Source organism: Papio anubis, chromosome 9 (genome assembly GCF_008728515.1).
Source record: "Papio anubis isolate 15944 chromosome 9, Panubis1.0, whole genome shotgun sequence".
In the NCBI taxonomy this organism is placed as follows: domain Eukaryota; kingdom Metazoa; phylum Chordata; class Mammalia; order Primates; family Cercopithecidae; genus Papio; species Papio anubis.
This window is the reverse complement of record NC_044984.1, coordinates 12,835,885-12,855,778: the sequence shown is the minus strand read 5'-3', so window position 1 is coordinate 12,855,778 and position 19,894 is coordinate 12,835,885.

The window sequence follows — 19,894 nt, the reverse complement described above, 5'->3', positions numbered from 1 at the left end:
TTCAATCCCTGTCACATGTTCTGTGTGACAAAGCAACAAGCTGGAAATCGAGTTCTGAGTTGTATACCCGGCTCTGCCACAAACGTGCTGTGACCTTGAACAAGTCACATGCCTTGTGTGGACCTGGATTCTCTCACCTGTAAAAAGAAGAAGCGAGCTATACTACTTTTAAAATGTCTCCAGCTTTAATTTTATTAGAATATCAGCTGCTTGCTCCTCTGGTTTCTCATGGCAGGTTGTGCATTCTCCTCTGAAGGCATCGTATTTCATTGGAGTATCTCTCCTTACAAATGTATTTCCCCACTAGATTGGCCCCTCAAGAACAAGGATTGTATTTCAGTTACCTCTGTTGTCTCTGTACCTGGGGAGGAGGGAGAAAAGGAGAGCAGGAAAGGGAATGATATAGCATCAACATTTGTTGAGTTTCTATTATGAGGAATTGTCTATGCTACACATTGTGCATAAAGTATGTACGATTCACAGTATAAACATTATAATCTGGAATCAACCTAAATGTTCATCAGCAGATGAATGGATAAAGAAAATGTGGCATATATACACAATGTGATACTATACAGCCATAAAAAAAAGAATGAAATCTTGTCATTCACGGCAGCATGGATGAGCCTGGAGGACATTACGTTAAGTGAAAAAAGTCAGGAACAGAAACACAAATGCCACATGTCCTCATTCATATATGGGAAATTTTTAAATGTTACTCTCATAGAAGTAGAGAGTAAAATAGAAGCCACTAGAGGCTGGGAAGGGTAGAGGGGCAAGGGTCATAGGGAAAAGACAGTTAATGGATACAAATTACAGCTAGATAGATGGGAAGAGTAAATTCCAGTGTTCTATAGCAGGGTAGGTGACTACAGTTAATGATAATTTATCATCTACTTATTGTATATTATTGTATATTTTCAAATATTGTATATTTTCAAAGAGGATTCTGTATGTTCCCAACACAACAAAATAATAAATATTTGAGGTGATGGATATGCTAAGGACCTTGATTTGATCATTACACATTGACTACACGTACTAAAATATCACTCTGTACCCCATAGACATGCTCGATTATTGTGTGTCAATTAAAATGATAAAAAAATTATAATCTCATATCTGCTGATAAAGCAACTGAGAAATTAATTTAGCCAGGTCACACAGCTGGATCAGAAACAAAATTCAGGTTTGCCCGGCTTTGCCTACTGTCCCAAGGACCTGACCCAAGAGCAACAGGGCTCTACCAAAATTCTCCAAATATCCAGTAGGTGCTCAATAAATACTCATTAAATGGATGTGACATATATTCTTTTATTTGGCTTTTGGTCGGACTAGGATGTGTCTTTGATCCTTATCTACACTGAGATGGGAGGGGAGCAGAACTGGGGCAGGAGATGAGAGCCCCGAATATAATTTTATTTCAAGGACTTCTGAATTCTTTAATTAAGAAGGGGCAGGGCAGAGCTCTTACTAGGTATTAGGAAATAATGATGAAATATTATCAAAGTAACTCAAGGTCTCAAGTGCTTCACCCTGAAGAATAAGCTAAAGCCCTAATTTGCCTCATCACTCAACCTACAAATTCATAGAGGACACAATTGTTTTCACAGCCCCTGAAGGTCACATTATTCTTTCTTGCTCTAATGCCCCTCACAATTATATACAGGTGAGCAGGCAGAGAAATCTATATTAAAGCCTCAAAGTGTGAGGAGCTCCCAGCTCCAGAAGCCTGCAAGGTACTTGGCCTGAGTACCGTGGCAAACTCTGTGGGCTCCCACCATGTGGCCTGAAAGGCAGTGATATTGGAATTGAAATGGATTGCTGTCTTCAGGGCACTCTAGCCTGGTACCAACACCTGGGAAAGGCTCTTTGGTTCTTGTTAATTTATCTTAAGCACAAAAAAATTCTAAGAACCAGCTGAGTTAATATTTGCCTAAGGGAGAAAGGAAAAAGAAAGGTGATCATCTGTTTCTAAGGGTGCCTCAGGATTGTGCCTGGAGCTCTTAACCCATTCAGGGCCCACATAAATCTCTCATTGGAGTGTCTGATATTGTTTCAGCAACGAATGCAGTCCAGTAGAGAGAAGAATGTTCATTTCTGTCTAGTGGTGAGTTAATGCCCGTCTGCAGGCAAAGATTCAAATAAACAGCACACTGCATGTATTTCTTTTTAAATAGAGTATTGCTTTAATAGCTGTTGGAGGTGGGGATGTTTGATATTCCTTTATGAAACAAACATATCCTAACACTTCAGAGAGGCAGACTAGTCTGTAAGGTGTCCTATCATTCCAAAACACGATATAGTGGCCCTAAACTCTGACTGACCTTTTCTGCTTAATCATATACTGTGGTTTGAATGTGTCCCCTCCAAAATTTAGGCATTAAAACTTAATGGCCATTGTGATGGTATTAAGAGGTAGGGACTTCAAGAAGTGATTAGGCCAAGAGGGCTTCTCCCTGGTGAATGGGATTAAGGTTCTTTTATAAGGGGTTTCACGAAGCATTCAGGGAGCTTGAGCTTCTGCTGTGTGAGGACACAGTGCTCCTCCCTCCAGAGGACACAACCGCAGGTGCCATCTTGGAAACAGAGATCAGACCCTCGCCTGCCAGTGCCTTGACCTTGGACTCAGCCTCCAGAATGTGAGGAATCCATTTTTGTTCTTCTTAGATTGCCCAGTCTTGGGTAATTTTGTTACAACAGCACAAAATTGACTAAAACACCACGTAATGGGTTTAGGACATTCATTCACTCAAAAAATCCTTACTGAGTGCTTGCCATTAGAGAGACAACAACAGATTAGTTTAGCCACTTATCAACTACATGACTTTGGGCAACTCGCTTACATTCTCTGTGCCTCATTTACCTTATCTGTGAAATGGAGATAATAATAGTGCTAATGTCAGAGTTGTGAGGATTAAATTAACTAATGTGTGAAGCACTTAGAGCACCTCTCAGACATAGCGAGTGCTGTGTAAGTGTTACTACTGCATGCCAAGTACTGGAGCCAAACCTCTCACCCAGGCTATTAACACCCATAGGATGAAGAGACACTTACTGACTAGAGTGGATTTCTTGTCTGGATGGACAAGAGGCACCTACACAGGCTGTCCGCCTGCCTCATGCCTTCGGCTGCCCCTCCCTGCACCTAGTCCCTGGCAAAGCCAGAGAGGCCGCCACTGCCACCCAGTGAAAATGGGGTGAAGGGAAGCTGAAAAGTGGGTCCTGGTGAAGAGCTCACAGTGTTCTTGAGGGAAGTGGTGACAAGATAGTGGCACCAAGGGCAAGATGGAGGCCAATTCACTCTGCTTGTCACAAAAGGCCAGGCTGCTGCCTTTGTAACGTGACCATTTCGCACTTGACCCTCACCTTCACGATGGCTTGTACCACTTCAGGTCTGCTGCTCACAAAAATCATGGTGTCCCAGGAAGCGGAGTCCCAGCCATCCTGGCGTCCTGTCTTCTTGGAAGGAGCAGGTCCGAGCACTGGAACACAGTGTAAATATGCCTGCCAGGGAACAGGATTCCGCGTCGGGCACTCATCCCAGCAGTTTCGGGCTCTCGGTTGTCACTATTTTTACACTTGTGACAAATGTCATGGCCAGTCACACTATAGTGTATGAAGAAACCTCTGTAGAGGAATAGGATGCAGCAGACATGCTGGGGCCCAGACAGCAGCTGCCAAGCAGATGGAGCCTGAACCTCCACAATTTGGCCAAAGAAGTACCGATACTCTCCATGAAAAAGATTTCCAGAAGCTGTGTGTCAATAACAAAGTTTTAACAAAAGAAACAACAACCACAAAAACAACACAAAGTCACCAACACTAAAGATTATTCTTGAGTCTGATTTGAAAACTAGGGTCAAATTCTGCAGAGGCATTCGACTGGCAGGATACCACCCAAACAGCCAGATCTATAGGTCCTCTCACCATGCCGGGGAAAATGCTCTATTCACCTCTCCTCAACTTCCGGTTCTGGCTTCAGAGTTGTCTCTATATTGGAGGGATTTTAAAGCTAGAGGGGCCTTTACCTACTTACTCTTATTCACAGATCTGAATATGGAAGTCAAGAGGGGAAAGTGGCATGTCCTCAGTCAGAGTAGAGTCAACAAGAAAACAAGACAAACAGCGACTAAGCCCCTAGTGTATACTGGGCATTGGCGTGCTACTGGGGACAAGGAGATGAAGAAAACCTAGTTCCTTTTTCAAGGAGCTCAATCTAGCAAAGGAGACAGAGTCTTTGCAGACAGGACCAGGCTTCCCTGCAGCAGAAGGAAACTTGAAATCAGGGTAATGAGCCTCAGCAGGGACGGGCCAGCACACTGCTCTGAGAGGATCGTGTGTGGACACAGGGCTATGGCATGGCCCTGCTTCAACCTGCTAGCTGTGCTGTAGGGCCAGGTGGGGCCTGGAGTGCCCCGAACTAGGGGCTGCCCTGAGCTCTTTCCACTCCCCCAAGGCATCACATAAGTAATGACACTTTTTATTTGCCCAGCAAAATCAAGGACACAGTTTTCTAGAACACGGGATGGGGTGCTTTGCCTTCCCCCAGTTCAATGGACAGTCTCATCTGGTTGGCGGGCCTTTGTTCATGACCCCCGAGCCACTGGCAACTGGAGGTAGAGCTGCAAAGCCCCCAGGAGCCTCAGAGGGCCTGCTGCCTGCCAGGACATGCCTACTCAGCTGCTGCTGGCCCACCTGTGGGCAGCAGCGCTAGTGATGTACAGAATCCCGGGACTAGTACCAGCAAATCTATGGATACCCTGTGTGATCTGGGCGGGCACTATTGTGGTGGCCTCTACGGTCAGGAGGCAACATGTGGGGAGAAGAAGGGAGGAGTGGACCCAAAGGGATTTGGTGCAGGGTAAGGTCCACAGAAAGGCCAGAACCAAGATGCAGCCAGTGGTGGCCTCATGTCGCCCATGCCGGAGGCCAGTTCTTGATCACTCTGAACCCTCTGCTTGAGGGTTCTAAATGGAATGAGCAGGTCATCCCATCAGGATCTAGGTGAACTTCTGAAAAAGCACAAAAAAGCAAGGCTCCTGAGCTTCCCCCAGTAACTGATATAAGGCACATCCCACATACTTCACAGCACAGAGGAGAAGAACTGCACCAGGAACATGTGATGGGGCCTCAGCGGGAGCCCGCGGAGGAGGACGCCTACTGCCTGGACCTCGGCCAGAGACTTCTCAAGGTCCACAAAAACTTGAACCGCGCATGTCAGACCCGCGACTGCTACAAGATGTCCCAAGACCTAGCCCAGGAATTAAAGAGAGAGACTTCCAGTTTTCAGAGGGAAATCCTTTTCCATGAGAAAACAGCCCAGGTAGGCTGGATGGCTGCTAGCTGTGTCCACTGAGTGAGTGCTCCAGGCACTCCAGAAAGAATGACTACAACAGGCAGAAGGCGGCTGATTGCGAGGCCAAGTTCCAACCTTTCCTGAGGGGCCCTTTGGCTCCTGAGGTTCTGCCCTCAGCCCACAGAGCCCCAGAAGTGCTAGGAGGACCGTGAGACACTAGGACCCCAGGAGAGAGGAGGGTCATGATATGAGGGCTTGGATCCAAGCACCTGTCAGGTTCTGTTTTCCCTGGAGCCGGGTTCTGAACACCCAGAGACTGGGCAGAATATCAGCCAGTGCTGCTCCCTTTAAAGCACTTCTGATTGACCTCTTGTTAGTTGAGCTACTGTTCATTAGTTGATGCTAAAATTGCTCTTATTGAAGTTTGATAGTGTTAGGATTGTAAGGTACTGTTTTTCAAATAGATTTTTTAATATAAAAAAGAAAAAATAAATCTAACACATTGAATCTTTTATTTAGGGATATTTTTACTTGGAGCCAAGTAAAGAAAGAAAAAAGAAATGCTTACATTGATTTAAACAGAGAACTTCTAGGTTTCCATAGGATAATGGCAGTTACCTGAATCTAAATTTCTCATACACCCTCCAAAGCCAAATAACAAGTGGAATAAATACAGCTAAAACCTGTGCCCACAATAGCATAACTAGTAGACAGATTATAGTATATTAAATGATTAGATTAACGTTCAGCAACTATTCACTCTCTCCTTCCCACCTAAGAATCGCAACCACCACCTCTGATATTAAGAGTGGGGTTGTGAATTGCTTTGGTCAGTGGCATATTGAGAACTGATGCAGGCAAAAACTTGATATGTGCCTGCATGGCAGAGCATGTTCTTTTGTACTCCTGTCTTTGCCATGAGAAGAGTATGGTATGCCTCATTTAGCGGCTGGTTCATAAAGGATAAGAGACATTTGAAGAGGACCTGAATACAACCTGAGCTTGTAAGCAAACCTTATAAGCTAGATGAGCTAAATCCCAGTCAACATGCAAAAACATAAGTGAAAGATGAACGTTTATTGTTTTATGCACCTGAGTTTTCGGGTTATTTGTTTTGCAGCAATAGCTGACAGATACAGGAATTAGTACCAGAAGTGAGATGCTGCTATAATTAAAACTTAAACTATTTGGTATTAATTTGGGGACTGAGAAGTTTGCAGTGAGGAGATTGTCATGTAAGAATGAAAAATAACAATCTATCTTATGCAGTGCCAAATTATTTGGAAAAATATGGCCTGCAATATCTTAGAAGTCAGAATATTTACCTAATAGACATTAGTGTTGGTTGAGGAAATTTTGAGGCAAATCGTTGAAAGTGTGAGCTGATCGCTAGTAGCTGCATTTGATAAGGTACTACATGAAAGAGATTCAATCACAAAAATGCTAACTGGTTTGCAAGCAATATTTAAAGGAATATTATAGGCTTGGAAAATGAAAATGCTAATTACTAAATCAAAGGTGTTGCCATTATGACCACAACCTCAGTCAGAGAAAAGGCCAAACCCAGGCTGCTTGCAATAAAACATGACCTCAAGATAAAGATCAAATAAAAGGTATAGCTATAATACTTGCTTATACCTTAAAGAGATGAAGGTAACATCTGCAGATCTTTTTAACTAAATAAAGGGACAACTAGAAAGCTTGAACGTGATTCCAAAAAAGCATATTTTGCCCAAATTTTCTGCAGTCTAAGTATAGAAAGACACAGGTATGTATCAAAAATATGTGTATGTGACTTTTGGCACTGGTGTTGATAGAAATCAAATAAAAAACCAAGAAGGAACTTTCAAAGGGTAGAGTCAAAAAGAGTGAGGAATGATGGATTTAGGATTACTTCCACAGACATCACCAGAGCCTAATGAAGAAACATTTTTACCACCAGTGTAGTGAAATCTGATATTTGCCCATCAGGATTTCATAATTTCTAAGAACCAGTATCTATGTGCTATGTGATGGCAGTTCTTGCCCTTTTCAAATTAGAATGTTTATTGAGGCCAGGCACCGTGGCTCACGCCTCTAATCCCAGAATTTTGGGAGGCTAAGGCGGGCGGATTACCTGAGGTCAGGAGTTCAAGATCAGCCTGACCAACATAGAGAAACTCTCTCTCTACTAAAAGTACAAAATTAGCCGGGCGTGGTGGCACACACCTGTAATCCCAGCTACTTCGGAGGCTGAGGCAGGAGAATTGCTTGAACCTGGGAGGCGGAGGTTGCAGTGAGCCGAGATCACGCCATTGCACTCCAGCCTGGGCAACAAGAGCAAAATTCCATCTCAAAACAAACAAACAAACAAACAAAATTTTTACTGAATTTAACCTGTTTCTCTTCCACCATTATATATTTGGATATGTGCAGAGTGGCAGTAGATAACAACTTGCCTTCTCGGTTCAAAAGTCTCTGTATCAAGAAGAGTTGCGTATTTGTTGTAGATCATAAGATCCTGGATTTCAAGCCTTATGCCATGATTTGATGAGACTTTGAGAACTCTTGGGATGGAAGTGAGAATATTTTGAGTATGCGAGGTATATAGATATTTATAGATAGAAAGGAAATCTATGGCAAATTATTGTTCAGCCAATATTCACTTTCTGTCTCTTCCAACTTCTGTGGGGAAAACACATTTTTCTGTCTCATTGTTGTTGAACTTGGTCATATACCTTTGGTCTATGGAATGTTTTGTAAATAGATATTTGAAATGTATTCTTATAGAGGGGCTTATTTTCTTATACTCTTGTTTTTTGCTATGAATATAGCATGCCTTGAGTAGCCACTAATAGGGCAAGATGAGAGGCTTTTAGACTTGGACTCAACCCACAGTTTGTAACTAAGCCCAGCCTAGATCAGCCAAATCTCAGCAGACCCAAAAATGGATAACTAAGAAATGAATGCTTATTTTTACAGGCCACTTAAGTGGTGTTTTTACACAGTAATAGACAAAGAAAGCTACAAACTTTATTTTTCACATAAGTGGGAAAATGCACATCTGAAACCAGTAGAGCCACAGCTGTAGCTCATGCCAGAGTCAGGGGTTATGATAAGAAAGGGAAAGTACAATGTTTTTGAGATGGCATCATACATACAAATTTACCTCCAGAAAGGATCCCATCCTGAGTTGAGAAATACTGAGAAAATATCTGAGACAGTAAATAAGACTACTGACAACTGGGAATTGGAAAAAGCATGCTTGAGAGGCTATAGCTTCAAATGTGGCAGCATGGGGAAGGCACTGTTTCTGGGTGAGAAGATGACAACCTGGAAAAGAAGGACTCTGTACCACTTACCAGTTTATTGTCTCCCAGCTCTGAATCCACCCTTTCTTGTGCAGCTTTGTTAATACTGAAACCAGACCCTGTAGGCATTTCTCCTTTGCCAGCTGGCACACAGGCCTTTATCAACAGAGGACGCTGACATTAAACTTCAAGGTGATCACCACATTAACACACTTCTCTTCCAGGTTCTAGCCAGCCATTTTTTATTCATCATTGCAGCCTAGTGGCCTTCCTGGACCAGCTCTGGCTCTGCCCTCAGGCTACTCTGTCCCCACCTAGTGGCCACTTGTGACACAGTCAATGAGCTCCTTCCTTGGAATCTCCAGCTGCACCTTTAACATGTTCTACCTGCCTGGCAGCTGATTGTGGGTGGTTCCCATGAGCCACAGCAGCTCCAGCCATAGCAGGCAACTGGATCCCCACTTGAACCAGGCTTTCCGTCAAGCTTTGTCACTATAGGTAGGCTGTATGTTCCTCTTTACAAAGGTCTAAATCTCAGGCTTGTGAGGATGAAGGTGCTTTTCCAAATTCTTTGTTTCTTTATTGCCACTTTCCCTCAGCCTAGAAGTAGTAGCTGGTTTTTTGTTGTTTTTGTTTTTTGTTTTTTGTTTTTTTTTAACAAACTACTTGTTGATCTCTGAGAGTCTTCTTTCATTTTTTTTAATATTCAACTATTACTAGTTAAGAATTCTTTATATTAGGCTTTCAATTTCTAATCACTGTTGCATTCTTTAGTTTTCTGACTGGACCCTGACCGATGTGGTGTCCTGTAGAGTGGCTTGGGAGTGAAGGAAAAGTAGGAAGGAAGTAGTTTAAAATAAAATTTCTACTGAAGTAATAGAAGACACAATCAGAGAACCAGGACCCTTCCTCTCCCCAAAGAGACATCATTTATTCAAGAAAGTATACTGCACTGTAGAAAAGAAAAGAGACTTATCTCCTCTCACACCTTTATATAAACATCTGTTGTTGCTTGTCTGGAAAAATTCCAAGGCATTTTAACATAAATGGAAAATATCAGGAGACATCCAAGCAAAGCTAATATAAGAAGAAAACGGAAAGTGAAAATAAAAACATCTCATTAAAAAAAAAAAAATCCCTTCCAAAATATCAACCAGGAAGCAGAGGAAAACTGTAACACAATGCTCCAACATGAATTAAATATCATTAAAGTAGCATTTGTAGGAGAAAGGTACCCTTCAATCAGAAATTTAAAACTTGTAACAGAAATTGCCAAAAATCAAAATGACATAAGATGAGAATTGGCTGAACTTGGAGAAAGAAAACTGAAGAAAAGGGCAGTCTTCTCAGAAATGAAGACTAGATTAGAAAGCACTCAAGTGAAAATAGATTTTATTGAAAATATATCACATAAAATTGAGAAGAGAAAACAACCAAGAAAATGAAAATAAAATAAATAATTAGATAAAAGATATTAGCGGGAAAGTGGTATGTAGAAGATAATGAAGGAAGACCCAGTATAATGGAGGCTTCAAAGAAGAAAAGCAAGACAGTAGACCAGAATGAAATTTTAAAACTATAATGCAAGAAAACTTTCTAGAAATATAAAAGAATTAAATTTATATATTGAAGTAACCTACAGTGTACCTTGAAAATTTTGACCCCAAATGACTAACACTAGGACAGATCCTAGTGGAATTACTAAAACACTGAATTTAATTTTTTAAAACATCTGAAACTCCAGACAAAAAGATGTGGTCATTTAAAATTAATAGATACCAAATTAGCTTCCGACTTCTCAAAAGCAATATACAGGCTAACTCAACAGTAAAACAGCATTTCAGATTACTCAAGAAACATAACATTGGTGAATTCTATTACATGCAAACTTTATCTCAAGACACAAATTTTCTCCTCCACCCTAAAAAAATAAAATTAAAAGAAAAGGTTAGTAAAAGATTCTGGGAGGATCAGAACAACAGCATGTTTTTCAATCTTGCTGAATCTTCACACTAAAAGAAAACAAATAGATAGCAAAGTCAGACATTAATGGAGAACATAAGGGAACCCCAAATAGCCATAAACGTTCATCAGAAAGCTTGGCAGACCAATTTGAGAACAGCGGCTAAAACTGCGAGTGATTTTTTCCCTCCCTAATCATGGGTGAGTACAAGTGAACTATAGTAAGATCCCAAGAGGACTGAAAAGGCTACCTTTTATAAACTCTCAAAACTGGCTAGGTAGGAATCTCTTCGAGGACAGGACCTCAGACTAAAGATAAACTCCTGGAATGGAAGTAAAATTGAGCAGGATAGAAAGAATAGAAACAAATGGGGAAAAAATATCTAGATGAAATTAGAAAACGTTAACAGCCAGGAGACCTCAGAAAGCAAACTGCTATTTTTTTAACACTATACAAAAGCACTGAAGAGGGAGCTTTGTGAATTTAGAAAACCTATCTTGACTTGAGCACAGCTTTTTCCTAAAATTTCTGGGAAATGAATTTTATATAAATAAGAGCATGAGAAAAGGACTGAGGTTAAATCCCACACAAAGTAATTATTAGAAAAAATAAGAATAAAAAACAGAATAACATCTTTCCCAGAAAAACATGCCCATAAACAGATAAAAACTGGTAACCCTCCATTTCTAAACTAACTAAAAGACGCTTAAAGCATGAAAAAAGAAATGAAAGAATAACATAAATGAAAACTACAAAAAACTTAGAAATTAGGTCACAGAACACAGGAAAAAATTACACATAAAAAATCTCGGAAATGAGAACTAAACAAGAAAGAACACGTGGGTAAATAAATACAATAGAAATTCCATAAGAGAAAGTGAAAATAAGGAAAATGTTTAGAACAGAAATGAAGAAAGACAAAAAAAGAGATAAAGAGAGAAATACTGAAAATAAAGAAAATACAGCACACAGATAATAGGCATCCCTGAAGAAGGAAACCAGAACAAAGGGAACATAAAAAATACAAAATAAATTATAATCTAAGGAAACTCCCTGTAATTAAAAAATACTAACTACAAATCAAAGGAATACAATGCATATCTGAAAATAGCAATTCAGCATAACCACAGACAACACATATTCATACAATTACTTGACTTTAATAGAGAAAAAATTATTTAAGCATTAACTAGGTGGAAAAAGCAAATAACTTGTAAAGGAAAGAAAATTAGATTGTCAACTTTTTGCAAGCAATGCTGTATGCCAGACAAAAAGACCATATCACTTACAATGAATGGATTCCAAGTTAGCCTCCATCTTCTCACAAAAAACAACATATAGAGTGACACAATAATGAAGCAACTTTTCTAATACCTTCAAGAAGGTGGAAACCAATGGATTTTATTGCACATGTATTATACCTCAATAAATCTATTTTTAACTTGTTTTTAAGTTAGTAGAAGACAATGGAGAAACACTAATAATACACTCAAAGAAAGAAAACATAAGCCAAAGATTTCATATCAAACAAAACTAACCTCTAAGTGCTCTAACTAGAGCACGAATAGTTAGCAACATGCAAGAACCCAGGGAATATTGTTCTGATGAATATTTCCTGAGAAATCTACAAATCAAATTTTAGACAACTAAAATGTCTAGAGATACTTCTGTACACAGATTGAACAGTAAATATATAATTACTTGAATGCCTATGACTAAATAAGTCCTGAAAAAGAAAAAATAGAATATGAAATGGTTTTAACTCTGACATTGTAGCTATAACTACAAAATATGAAGGGGCAAGAACAGGGAGCACATATACAAAACAATTTCAACACCTCTTAGAAGTTATTTTGATGGTAACATTTACATTGAGTGTTTAGGTCACCCTTCAGAGATGGGATGGATCCCCCTCCCAAGTAGGAGGTCAAGTGTTGAGACTGGTGATGCCACACGCACATCAAATCGGTATGAAACAGTTTCTTACATCATGAGGCTTTCTGTGCAATGCGAGGCAGGCTCCCAGCAGGTCCAAAACTGTCTTGAGGAAGGAAGGAGGGGAACTAGCTTGGAGTTTTATTGTGGTTGGGGGTGAGGCTGAGATGAGGATTCCCACATGTGGTCTGGGGCTTGCATGGTTTGAACTTTCCACTAGTGCCAAGAGAGGGAGTATGCAAGTTTTGTTATCAGTTTACCCAGACTTGAGGAAAGAGGAAAAGAGAAAAGAAAGGACTTAAAAGCTGCCTGCAGCCACACATCAGAAGTAGAGTCAGGCTCATTATTGCACTGAGATTGGTGTATGTGTAATGGGAGAGAAAGAAAATAAGTAACATGGGATTCTCTAATTCTGGTATTTCCTGTGTCCTTAGGAAACAAAATTCTCAGTGTAGAATAAAGGAGATCTGTAACACAGAAAAGGTCAAACAGACTCTATAGTCCTGAATTTGAATTGGAAGTATCAGTATGAATTCATGTGATATCTGTAAATTTCTATTTTAAACGTGTAACAGAATTTATTTATTTCCTAACTCTTCCCACAGAAAATGCCTGCAAACTATGACCAATACTGTAACAATAAACCTCTCTAATGCCCAGATTATGGTCTTAAAATATCACATTTCACTTAGAGGAACAGAGGTTTTGGAGAAATAGTAGATTCTAAGTCTGAGGCAGGAAATCACAAGATAATCTTGTAATATTTTTCATTCCAGATAGCAAGAAAACTATCAAACACTACTAGGGTTATAGCAAAAGAACTCAGGAGCCAAACCAAGTAAGTTCCAGTGGGCCAAAGATAGAACATTTTGAGCTTTATTAAGTGTAATCATTGTAATAGATGTAAATCCTTCAAATATGTTTAAATCTACAAATTTATCATAGTAAGAAGAAATTAGTTACTTGCAAAGAATGAAATAATAGAATTAGAATATTATCACTGTGCATTGACTAACGAATGAATGAATAGATTTAAGCTTTGAGGTCGACAGATACTATGTGCCTCCTCTCGCTGAAAGAATTCAACAACACCTAATAGTTTTGTCACATGTTTGAGCCTGTGTCTATCAAGCCTCTGGATCCAATTGCCAATTTACAGAAAATATGGAAGACAGAAGAACATGACGAACTGTACTGTGAGCATACGATCAGCAAAATCCAGACCGAGTGAACCTCCATAAGACAAACAGCCAAGATCTATAGCAAGTAAATTGCAGTAAAAGAAAAAGATGGAGGGAGATCCTGTAGATTAAAAAATACTTTAAAGACATACCATATTTTTATAAAGAACAACTCTAAACTATGGGATTCAGCGATGTACACTGGGGTAATAAAACTATAATGAAATGCAAGGGATACAACTGAAATAACACATCCGAAAAGTCAAAAGAGTGGTTGCTTGTGGGAGAAGGAAGGGATTCTGACTGATGGCACATGAAGGGGGTTCCAAGGTGGGTAGCAAAGTTCTGTTTCTTGCCCTGGCTGGTGATCACCAAGTTGTTTGCCTCCATTTATCCCTATGTTTATTTCTGGAGTTTTCTGTATCTTTGTTTTCTCTTTTAGTAAAATGGTTTTTTTAAGTAGGGGCAGGGTGAGTTAAACAGATACTGAATAAATAGTTATTCAGGTGGCAGCTGAATTTGGCAAAAGTTATGAAGGTACTTGGCTGACAAGGATTCAGAAAAACACTAGAATAATGTTGAAGAGCTTGGGCTTTGGAAAGCCGCAGAGGTCTGTTCACATTCCCATTCTATTGACTATCGGCTGTGTGAGCTCTAAGCCTCAGTGTCCTTATCTATAGAATCAATATCATGATAGTAACAACCTCAGGGTGGCTGTGTAGCATAAATGAGATAATCCATGTAAAGCACTCTGCAAGGGGCATATCACATAATAATCGCTCAGTACCTATTGTTGTTAGGAATATTGGAGGCTTCTAGTTGTCTAGACATCTTTTTCATGGACCACTAGGGACTTCTGCGAGGCCTCTTTCCACTTCCATTACATCTCTCTGAGTTCTTTTTCTTTACTGCTCCAATTATAGTCCTGAGAAAATTCTGACTTCATTTCTTTAAACACTACATGCTTTGGGATACATAGGGAAATGAAAAGTGTTATAGATTTCCAAATTATATTAAACCAATTTAACTTGCTGCCCAACTGCCACAGGGACCAGCATGGCAGTAACTGCTAGGGACCAGAGAATTTTTGAGAACTCAGCCTGTGGCTGGTACACCTACCACCTCCCTAGGTATTCAGAGACGATAGTTATGCTAATCCTCCAGCTTGTGTGCATATTTGGAGATGTAGCCTCTGAAGCAATTATCCTTCTCAGCATATTTCCACTGATACATGTGGCTATATACATATACATATATATATACACACACACACATATATATGTAAACTTTATGATCTGTCTGAATTCATCAGCTGACAGCTCCAATGAATGCCAATTTCTTACTGACCTGTCCCGCATCATTGCCTTTTACTCAATTCTAGCAGCAGGTAGGGAGATGCCCTCTGGGATGGAGCACTTCGAATTAGTTTTAGTACCCTTTAGCCTAAGGTACATGTTGAGCAGGAAGTAGAAATGTTCCTCTACTTTCCAAGCATCTCCTCTCTCCATGCCCCCACCATTCGGGGCTTAAACATTCTATTCACATTTCTCTTACCTGAATTTTCAAAACCAATGAAACTCACCCCTGTTCTATTTCAGACATCTTGCTTTGCTTTTAAAATTTGCATAATGCTTTCACCCTCATCATTTCAACCGTCAGACAAGTGTTACTAACCTCTTTTGGTTTTTACAAGGAATCTGATCTCCTAGTGAGATCACATATAGACACAACTTGCCCAGAGCCCCACATGTCTGAGCTGAGACAGGAACAGACTTCTCCCCATTACATGTGTCATGTCTGTAGTTTCTTTCCATGATGTCCCACAGACACTGCCTTCTCCTATGGGAAGGGCATATGTATGATATGTGATATATTTTACTTAAATATAAAAAATATGTGATACATTTTGCTTATGTATTTATCTGCTTATGAATGTATGTATATTTTTGTTGGTTTATTTTACATAAATTAGGATGCTATTTCTTATATTTTTAATAGAGAATAAATATATAATTAAATACAACAATCTAAAATAACTATGAGTTAGTCACGTTTTTAACAAGTGATACGAGATTTGCAAGAAAACATCATTACAGAAAAAAAAATGGAGATTTACCTCTAAAATCTACTATCAGGTATGCTGACTTTGTTCATTTCTTCTTAGAACAGCTTTTTTTTTTTTTTTTTTTTTTTTAGATGGAGTCTCTCTCATTGCCCAGATTAGAGAGTGCAATGGCACTATCTAGGCTTACTGCAACCTCTTGAACTCCTGACCTCAGGTGATCCACCCTGCCTCGGCCTCCCAAAGTCGCTGGGATTACAGACGCCCACCACACCAGCTAATGTTTTGTATTTTTTAGTAGAGATGGGGTTTTGCCAAGTTGGCCAGGCTGATCTTGAACTCCTGACCTCAGGTGATCCACCCTCCTCGGCCTCCCAAAGTGCTGGGATTACAGGCGTGAGCCACCACGCCCAGCCTCATTCCATTTTTAAATCCATTTGTAATGACATATTTTTTACTTTATTTCAAATGTTCAGAAAAGTATGAAGGCTAATATAATGAACATTTGTGTACTGGCTATCCAAATGTTAACTTTTTCTTCATATTTGTTTCAGAACTTTTTCTTTTTTGAAATAAAATATTTCAGAAAAGGTTGGAGTTTCCTGTTTTCTTTTGTCTCATTCCTCTCCTTCTAACCCCAGAAAAGGGCAAACCACTATTCTGAAGGTGTTTTTGTTTTGTTTTGTTGAGACAGGGTCTCGCTCTGTCTCCCAGGCTGGAGTACAGTGGTGTGAGCATAGCCCATTGCAGCCTCAAGCTCCTGGGCTCAAGCGGTCCTCCTGCTTCAGCCTCCCAGTAGCAGGGACTACAGGTGTGCACCACAGTGCCTGGCTAGTCTTTTGCTTTTTTAGTAGAGATGGGGTCTCCCCGTATTGCCCAAGCTGGTCTCAAACTCCTGGCCTCAAGCAATCCTCCTGCCTCAACCTCCCAAAGCATGGGGATTACAGAAGTAAGCCAATGCACCTGGCTCTATCTTCTCTTTTAATGTTTTAAAATATTCACTGTACATGTATTTATCCATAATCAACACTCATTCAAAAATAAATAATACACAAATATACATAATAATAATGTTTTAATCTTTACACAAATGGTGTTATTATCCTATATCTATATATATGTTAATATACATCTTGGTTTTTTTGCCCAACATCATGTTTTTGAGATCAATAATAGATGAGCTTAATCTCTTTTCATGTGTTGTGTTTACTGACATATTTGAATCTATTTCATTTTATTTTGTGTCTTTTGTTTTCCATACTTTTCTGCTTAATTTTATCCCTTTCCTTGACTTTCATCAAACTAATATATTTGTCTATAGTCCTACTTTTCTTCATTTGCTGGCTTGGAACTATAGATTATTTTTCTACTCTTTTGATATACCAAAAATTTTAACAATCATATTTAATTGTACATTTTTAATAAAGTCTAAAGTTATTATTTTTATCCTTCTTTTCAATAAGACAAAGATTTTACCATGCTTTAACTAACTACTAAAAATCCTCCCCCACCACCACCACCACCAATTAGTCACAGATATAAAATTTCAGTTATACAAAATGGGAAATTTCAGGTCAAGGTGGCATTGAAAATTGATTCTTTGAAGCCTCCCTTTTCTACACACAGGAAATTCTAAAAGGAGGCAATTTCAAGGGCAAAGCAATTTCAAATGCAAGTCCAAGAAATTTATTGTACAGCAGAGTACCTATAACTAACACAAAATACTATATTGTATCTTAAAAATTTGCCAAGAGTGAGGAATACTTGTGTTTTTATCACACGAATTAATAATAATAAAGAGGACAGGAGGAAACTTTTGGAAGTGATGAATACGTTGATGGCATAAATTGTGGTGTTGGCTTCATGGCTGTATACTGATCTCTAAACTCTAAACTCGCTACGTTGTATACATTAAATATGCACAGCTTTTTGTATGTCCGTCCTACCTCAAGCAGTTTTTACAAAAATATCCCATTGCCAGATTTATTTCCACTTTTTTTACAAGCATTATTAATGTTTTGTAATAACTCATAGTCAATTTGATTAACCAATATATTGTACCAGTTTCTGAGTTCATACTGTTTTTTGTCTTCTAGCTAAGAGTTTTTCAACAGTGACACTATTCACATTTTAAACAAGATAATTCTTATGGTGGACTGTCCTATGCACTGTAGGAGTTTAGTGGTATCCCTCACCGCTTCCCACTAGATAAAAATAACATCTCCCAAATCATGACAATCAGAAATGTCAAGTGCCTCCTGAGGGAGAAATTTTTCCCAGTTAAGAACCACCATTCTGGCCAGGCACGGTGGCTCACGCCTGTAATCCCAGCACTTTGGGAGGCCAAGGCGGGTGGATCACCTGAGATCAAGAGTTCGAGATCAGCCTGGCCAACATGGTGAAACACCATCTCTACTAAAAATACAAAAGGTTAGCCAGGTGTGGTGGCATGCACCTGTAATCCCAGATACTCGGGAGACTAAGGCAGGAGAATCGCTTGAATCCGGGAGGCAGAGGTTGCAGTGAGCCGAGGTCGCACCACTGCACTTCAGCCTGGGCAGCAAGAGCAAAACTCCATCTCAAAAAAAACAAAAAAAAAAACAAAAAAACCCCACAATTCTAGATGGCATAGGCCTTTGGTAGTAGCTCTACTAGCAAGGGCCGGGGACTGGGGGCAGGTATGAGGAGCATAAACTCAGTTAGTTGTCCTCAATGTTGAACATTTTTATACCTATGTTTTTAAAAATTTATTGAATCTTCATTTTTTTTCCCAGAACATCGAAGATATTATTACTTCACTGACTTTTGTATTGTTAATGAGTGGTCTGCTGACTATGTAAGAACATTCCTTCTTTCTGAAGTGATCTGAATTTTTTCTCGTCTCTGGTAGATCTAAAGACATCCCTTATATGCCCATTGTGTGCATTTTCAGTGTGAGGACCTATGTTTTCTCAATTCTGGAAAATTTTTAGCTGTCTCATCTCTTTCAATATGGGTTCTCTGTTATTTCCTCTGCTGTCTTTTGGAATTCCTGTTACAAATGCTATTATCCACAGCTCTTAACTGCACTTTTATATTTTTATTTGCTCTAATTTGGATGGCTTCCTTCCTTAATATCTTCTAATTGACTAATTCTCTCTTTGTGTCCAGTATAGGATTTATCTTGTCTGTTGAGATTTTTCCATTTCAATTATCATTTTTTACTTCTAGGATTTCTGATTTTGTCTTTTTTTTTTTTTTTTTTTTTTTTGCTTTTTGCTTTATTTCTGGCTCTATTGTGCCATAATTACTGTTTTTCTAAGGATATTTTCTTTTTATCTCTCTAAAGATTCTGAGCACACATGCCTTAAAGTTGTCCTCAGATCACTCTATTGTTTTTATTTCATTGGGATAAATTTATCTCCAAATTGCTGATTTTGTTGTCTCCTTTTCTTAGCATTACTTTCCCTTTATGTTTTGGGAATTTCGGTTTGCAGTGTTTTTTGGGGATTTTTTGTTTTTTGTTTTTTGTTTTTTAATTACTATGGATGAATTAAAATCACTTTACACGATCACTTATCAAATAACTTCTAAATTTTGTAAACCTGACCGGTCACATTTATCCCACATATATCGTAGGGCATTTTGACTATAGTAACCAGAAATAAGAATGGAACAGCATATATAAAATCAAAGAACACAATCTTTATTTAATATATGCCTTAAAAACTTCCTCTTAAAAAGAGGCTATAACTCAAATGACCACAGGGATTAAGGAAGTTGATGCTGCTCAGCTTCAATAGACCAGCACTGTCATCAAAGGAGCAGGCTGGTAGATCTACTGAGTTCAAGAAAGGCAGCCAGATGCGGTGGCTCACACCTGTAATCCTAACACTTTGGGATGTTGAGGTGGGAAGATCCCTTGAGGCCAGGAGGTTAAGACCAGCCGGGCAACACAGCAAGACCCCATCTCTACTAATTTTAAAAGCAAAAAAAAGTTTTTTATATATATATGTGCGTGTAAGTGCATATATATATATATGTATGTATATGTATATATATATATAACATGGCAAATATATATTTATATATAAATCATACATATATTTATATATAAAAAACATGGCAAACATATATATATAACATGGCAAAACGCCATCTCTACCAAAAATACAAAAACAAATT